Source organism: Alexandromys fortis, unplaced genomic scaffold (genome assembly GCF_014885135.2).
Source record: "Alexandromys fortis isolate MF-2015 unplaced genomic scaffold, M_Fortis_MF-2015_v1.1 scaffold_8_9099976_23576923, whole genome shotgun sequence".
Classification (NCBI taxonomy): domain Eukaryota; kingdom Metazoa; phylum Chordata; class Mammalia; order Rodentia; family Cricetidae; genus Alexandromys; species Alexandromys fortis.
Window position 1 is genome coordinate 9,808,085 of NW_026067899.1, and position 7,111 is coordinate 9,815,195.

At 36.6% G+C, this 7,111-nt stretch overlaps 1 protein-coding gene across 1 annotated transcript in view; it reads right to left on the reverse strand.

Annotated features, from left to right (window-relative positions):
* Tank (TRAF family member associated NFKB activator) overlaps nucleotides 1-6,838 on the reverse strand; it is an 83,404-nt gene extending 76,566 nt beyond the window's left edge. The window contains exon 1 of the mRNA XM_050121693.1: nucleotides 6,703-6,838. The gene's annotated coding sequence lies outside the window, so the exon portion shown is untranslated. The remainder of the gene's footprint in view (nucleotides 1-6,702) is intronic.
* Between the last annotated feature and the right edge of the window lie 273 nt (nucleotides 6,839-7,111).

A 7,111-nucleotide genomic window follows, 5' to 3' on the forward strand; every position in this document is an offset into this window, starting at 1 on the left:
GATGGTGGCGCACGCCTTTAATCCCAGCACTCGGGAGGCAGAGGCAGGCGGATCTCTGTGAGTTCGAGACCAGCCTGGTCTACAGAGCTAGTGCCAGGACAGGCTCCAAAGCCACAAAGAAACCCTGTCTCAAAAAAATAAAATAAAATAAAATAAAATAAAATAAAAGAAGCTCAATGATTAAATTTTGGAAATACTTCTTAAAACACACTAACTTTTTTTAATTGAATTTTAAAGTTGCTTTATTTAGTTTGACATTAAAGCAAAATTAAAAGATGGCTTGGCAAGGCCAGCCTGGTCTACAAGAGCTAGTGCCAGGACAGGCTCCAAAGCTACAGAGAAACCCTGTCTCGAAAAACAAACAAACAAACAAAAGACAAAACAAAACAAAACAAAAAGATGGCTTGGTTTTTCTTGTGAACTTTTAATATCAAAAGCCACATTGTCTAAACTAACCCTCAACCAGATTCTTAGTAATATTTAAAATTCATAAATAGACCTTCTATTGTGAATGCATGGAAGTGATTAATGTTCCTTTAAAGATTTTTTTCTTTTACTAAAGGGATACTTAAATTTTATAATAATAACATGAAAGGTGACACCTAATCTTTTCAAATAATTCAGAGATGTTATTTTTAATTTATCATAGCAAATTCTTCAGTGAAAACTAGAAAATAATATCAGATCTGAGCAGATTCAGCTTCTTGCACTGGGTTGATAGGATGTCTCTGTTGTCTGTTTTCTTGATTAAATGCCATTTTAACCTGGCTATTCACTAGCAAGTTCACTTGTATTCTGTACTTTATTTTCAAATACAATGTCACATGAATTATTGTAAGTGATTATGGTATAAGGTTGTGTCATGGTAAAAAATAAAATGTTTGTAGGCATTTATTTATATGTTCATTAGACTGGTTTTTTTTTTGCCCAAGTTTTAATAATTATTCATCTACCGTTAAGCCTGGATATTTCTACTTTGCTTGAACTTTTAAAAAGGAAGTATGGTATGGTATAAGAAATGCGTCAAGAAGTACATGGCAGAAGTATTTTCTTATTAGTAATTACTATAAAAGTAGATAGAGAGACGAGCTTGACCAAACATGGACAATCCAACATAGTCAAATGATCAAGCTACATGCTGTCTAGGAGAGACTGTTTTAGATGAAAATACACAAATAGATGGAAGCGAAAGATATGGATTGGAGAGTTAACTCAGTGTGTAATGAATTTTCCAAGCTAGCATGAGAATCCAAGTTTTTATCCCCAGAACTATGTAAAGTTAGAGGTTGTAGCATTTGTCTATAATTCCAGAATCTTTACAGGAAGATGGGTGATGGAGACAGAATCCCTGAGAAATCAGAGGCCAAGCAACCTGATGTACCCAGTAGAAAAGAAAGCCAAACTAAACCAAGGGCACCTTTCGAAGATGGAAGATGAGAAGCATTTGGGAGTGTCCTCTGATCTTTGGAGGTATGCCGTGCCATACATGCACAGGAATTCATGGATACTTACACACACAAAAACACATACATTGTACACAAACACACAAAGATAAAATAGTAACAATAAAAGATGAAAAAAATTTTTGCTTATAATCAAAAGAGAGATGGGTAACGGTACTAATATTAGACAGAATTGAGTAAAAAAAAAAACCTTCTACAGGAGACAAACCATAAGATTATATCACCAAGAAGAGTCGTCCACCAAGAGATAACATTTATGCACATAAACAACAAAGAGGGCCTTAAAGTAAATGAAAAGAACATTTACAGAATTGAAGCAAAACAGACTACAATAATCATGGAAGACTTTGTTATGCCACATTTGATGATGAATAGAAAAACAGACCAGAGAGGGGAAAGACAACTTGCAACACTACTGTATGTCAACTAGGCCAAACCAACAGGAAGTAGAACACACACTCTCAGCAAAGGGACGAGGACACTTCTCCAAGATAGACCCTCCAAATAGTTGGAGATAGATAGAGATAGATGGACAGATCGATAGTTGCCCCGTCCAAAGTCTCAATGTATTTCAGAAGATTGAAGTCATTTGAAATATCCTCTCTGGCAAAGATGGAATGAAGATAGACGCCAGTAATCCAAGGAAAACTGGAAAAGACATCAACCTGTGAGAATCAACATAGTCTTAAACTACCAATGAGTCAAAAAGGAAATCACCAAAGAGAGATTTTGTTAGAGATTAATGAAAGTAAAACTTGCAACACATTAAAGCTTATATAGTAAAAATATTGCTCAGTGACACCTTAATTCCAATTAACATACACATTAAGAAAGAAGACCAGGGGCTGGTGAAATAGCTTGGGGTATGAAGACACTCACCAACAGGCAGGACCACCTGAATTCAATCCTGAGCACAAACAAGGTAGAAAGAAATAACCAGACACCCTCAAGTTGTCTCTTATCATCACACACCATAAACATATAAATGTGATGAAAAAGACTAGAAAAGCAAGCAAGCAAAGCAGGGTTGGGGAGCCAGCTCCTCCAGAGAATGCTTCCTTCCAAGCATGGAGACCTGAATTTGATCTCCAGAACCCCGGTAAACAAGTAAATGGTGCTTGGTGGTGGGCTCTTGTAATTCCATTGGTAGAGAATCTGAGGTAGGTGGGATAAAGTAAGACCCTGCATATTTCAAAAAACTGGATAGAGAAAAACAAATTACCAGGGGAAAGAGATTAACACAGATTAGAGGGGAGATAAATACAAGAAACAAGAAAAGAATTTTAAGACTCAATAAAATAAAAAAAATCTGGATTAGTTATAACTACATTAATACAGACGTCAATAAGAGAAGAAACTGACTTGAAGGGAGGAGGTAGGATGATATACAGGAGTTTATAGTTCCTGCTTAATGTTTTTCTGAATCTAAAATTGTTCTAAGATAATTTAACTGACTTAAGTTGTTTATGATTAAAGAGGAAATAAAACTGCAATTAAAAACTGTAAGGGAAAGTGCACGGTGAGCTTGTGTAAGATCCTGGGATCAATCCTCAGCACGTCCCGTGCCCACCCCATGCGCACCTCCAAAGTCAAACCAAATTAGTCCTAATACTGTAAATTAGGCTAATGTGAAAGAGACATATAAACAGTTGCCAGGTGGAGTTCAAATGGTGCTAAAATTCCCGAGCCTTAAATATTATTAGAAAACAATAAAGGCTTAAAAATACATAACTAAGCACTCAATCAAGAACTGAGAAAAGTAAAATAATCTTTAAAATATCAAGAAAATATTAATAAAGGTAAGCCAAAAGATATTTTTATAAAGCTAAGTATAAAATGTCACACCCATGGGATTAGTTCTGTGATATACCAATCAAGAAAAGAGAGAAAATATAAACAAAATGAGCACTAGAAAGGGTTACAGAAATGGTGTTAAAAAAAAGTGTAGGCTACTATCCCATTTGGCTATACATTTGAAAAAAAATGATCAGAAGAATTGCTTTAAAAATAGTTTCAAAAGCCTGCACAGGTTCAAGTCAGACAGAATCCAAGGACCGAAAAGAGGAAGTGGATGCCACCTTCCACCCCTAACCAAGAAGCTACTGTAATTGATATTCAAGGCAAAAGAAAAATCAGTTTTCTAAAGTGGGGTCTCACTGGGTTTGTTAACTACACTTCAGGCATGCCCAGTGCCCAGGAATGGCTGGCCAACACAAAACAAGCTCAATAATATTTTTGTAGACTTTTTTTGTTATCATTTTGCTTTGTTTAGATTTTTTGTTTGTTTGTTTTAATGATATTTTGCTTGTTTATTTTGATTTCCATTTGTGTGTGTGTGTTTCTTGGGTTTTGGTTTTTGTTTGCTAGAGAGAGAGAAGAGAGAGAGGGAGATAGAGAGAGAGAGAAGAAGAAGAAGAAGAAGAAGGAGGAGGAGGAGGAGGAGGAGGAGGAGGAGGAGGAGGAGGAGGAGGAGGAGGAGGAGGAGGAGGAGGAGAGAAGGAAGAACACACAAGTTTGGGTGAGTAGAGAAGGGGGAGTATGGGAAAGGATTGGGGGAGGGAAAATCATGATCAAAATATATTGTACAAAAAAATTTCAATTAAAGATTACTTTTCAAAAAAAATTGTCTTCAAGCAAAACCTACACTGTGTGAAGAAACAGCACTAAATTTTCAAAGATATAAAACAATAGAAGTCGTTGGAAAAGGTTGCGCAGAGTAACTTGCAAGCAGGAACACCAAGGTCGATGCTTTGGATCTATTCCCTAAACATTTCGAGGAACAGACCACGTGCATGAAACTGTCGTCAGAATATGGAGCGTTTCGGCGTTTTTTTTTTTTTTCTCACTTACTTTCTGAAAGTAAACTTTAGTATCGAAACTCATCACTGATAGCTTCCATAAAATGAAAATATAGATGAATTTGCCTTATGAATATGAATGCGAAAATCCTCAGAAAATCACAAACATGTGCTTTCCAGTATGTATTTTCTTAATGTAAACTAGAGACAGGATAAACAATTTGGACACACATTTTTCCTTCCCTCTTTGGATGTAACTTTCGAAAGCTGTTTGCAGGGAGCATATGAACAGCTGCTTTGTTTATAGATCTGCTTGCTCCGCCTGGATAGGGCTCCTTGGCTTACAACCACATTGTTTCCCTTCTTTTCTGTTAGCTTGAGCTGTGAACCGAATTGTGAAGCCAAAGTGAGAGAAGAGAGGCGTCTAAGCATGTGGATCGAAGAGAAAAAGGAAATGTGTAGGCTTGGTTTGGTTTGATCAACCAATTTTATTATTTGAATCCGAGAAATAACAGAATACAGTTGCTAATTATAAATCAGCTTGGTCACAGAAACACAGCGGCAACCTGATTTCTGCTAAGTCTTTTAAAATAGCAGATCACTGCCTCATCAGAAATGCTAAAATCAGATAGTTGTCGCTAATGTTACCAAAGACATTGAATATTATTTAACATTTATATTTTTTATTAAGTGCACCCTTAATAAGTCAGGGTATATATATTTAATGATAAAGCATTTCCCTCAAGCCAACAGCCAATCTCGTTCTTCATATTAACCACTAGGGAAATTCCCCTGAGATCAGAAATATAACAGGCGACTGCTTTCTTCTCTGTTATCGAGCCCTGATCCAGAAATTCTAGCTGGTATGGTGAGAAAACAAGGAGGAAGCATGTCATGTGTTCTTTTTGATGTAGAAATCACATATAAATTGGATAATTTAGGAAGAAATAGATTGATAAAATGACTAGATTAAAAATTATGAAATTGAGATGTTAGCTGTAGTTAAAACACACTAGAAAGAGTATAAAATCAGGAATAATTCCCTTACTGTGCACATAAAAAGGAGGCAAAGCTAACTGGCTTGGAATAAACTCTACTATTTATGTCTATGATGTCTAATGTAAAGGACTCCGTATGTTTACTGAGTCCCCAATACATAGAAAGACAGGATGGTCACAGACATGAAGGTTTTTTTTTTTTTTTTACTTCATGGACAATCATTTCCCTTAAGTTAGTGCACACATTTTCTAAAACTCCAACCAGATGGTTTTCCCAGGGGGAATTTAACAGATTTGTTTTGAACCATCCTGGTAGCCATAATCACAAATGTTTAAGAGAAATAATTGGACATTGCTCTACAATCCTCGGCTTCTGAGCATCATTTTAGGCAAAATGAGTTGGCATACGGTTCCACATCCCCCAGAGGCAGACTAGTATGCTAGGTGTTTACTTACACCTTAGGAGCTGTCTTCCTAGGGGACCAGAGAGATGGCGGTGGATGAGTGAGAAGGGACACAGTTTCTAGGAACGACCTGATTATTCTGTGACTTGGATGAAATCATTTTCTCCTTTTCCCATCCTACTGCAGCTTGGGTAAAACATCCTAAACATGGTTTGACCACTGTAAAAGGGCAGGGCAGCGATGATAAAAAGCCAGGAGAAATGAGCTGGTGAGAGGTTTTGAGCCTTGTCTGACTATGCCACTGAACGAGTACCCCTGAAAGTATACGATCATTTCCCTCTAACAGACACTCCTATCGAGTGTCTGAAAACATGACAATACTGACAATAGTTCTTGATATTTAATCTATGATTATCCTTAAGGAAATAATATTATGTAGTCTTCAACATTAATTATGGTGATGAAGATGAAAGGAATCGTTGGTAACAAAGTAAGATGTGATTCCTGTATTTAGAAATCCTTAAAAGGCTAATAATTGCTATCATAAAATATTCATACCACGTATTTCTTACGAGACTAAAAGTAAGTTAATTTCCTATTTGAATGGGCACATTCGATCGTGCTGGGATTGATTTTTTGAAATATCAGCAAGAAGTATGACTACATATTCTCTTAACTTACTTTCAACTTAGCAAGCTAACTTAGGCCAAATGTTTCTCAGTTTTACGGTATAAAAAAAATCACTTTTTGAGAAGGCTTACATATCAGATATACACCTACAAAATTCATTTCAATTCACGACATAAAAAGTTCTAGCATAAAGGTTAGAGGAAAAGAGAAAAGAACCACAAGTGTTTTAAGTTTTCCTCGGATCCTGGCTTTTTTAAAGGCCAGATTGCTAACTGTGAAGATGATGACAGAGACATTACTGACTCGTGTCAGGGGCTGGTACAGGAGTGGCACAGATCTTGCTGTACTTAAGGCGTCCCAACCCCCTTGCTATGCTAACAGTGAGTAGGAATTAGGAAGATTAGATTACCTCGTTTCCAGGTTAGACGCTTCACTTCACAGATTACTTTCCTTTAAAGCTGTAAGCAGGTACACATGCTGGAAGCCATTTGTTTGCCCCGGCTCTACTGCTGAGCAGCGCTGCCTGAACTGTCCTGAGCTCTCCCTTGTGTTGAATTGGGGACTTCCACTGAAAAATCCCCTGCCTTGAAGACTTCCTTATTTGTAACGATCAACAGCCAATCAGGATAAGATATTGAAATGAAGCAAAAACTACCAGAAAATGTTCTGAAACCACCCGTGACTATAACTCTGACTTCCTTTTGAAGCAATGATATTTCACCTGAATATTTTAATGCCTTTAATGTTAAGGCATTAAAAAACATTTAGAAATTATAAACATGGAATTTTTTGGAAGAAGCATTTTTTCATGTAGAGAG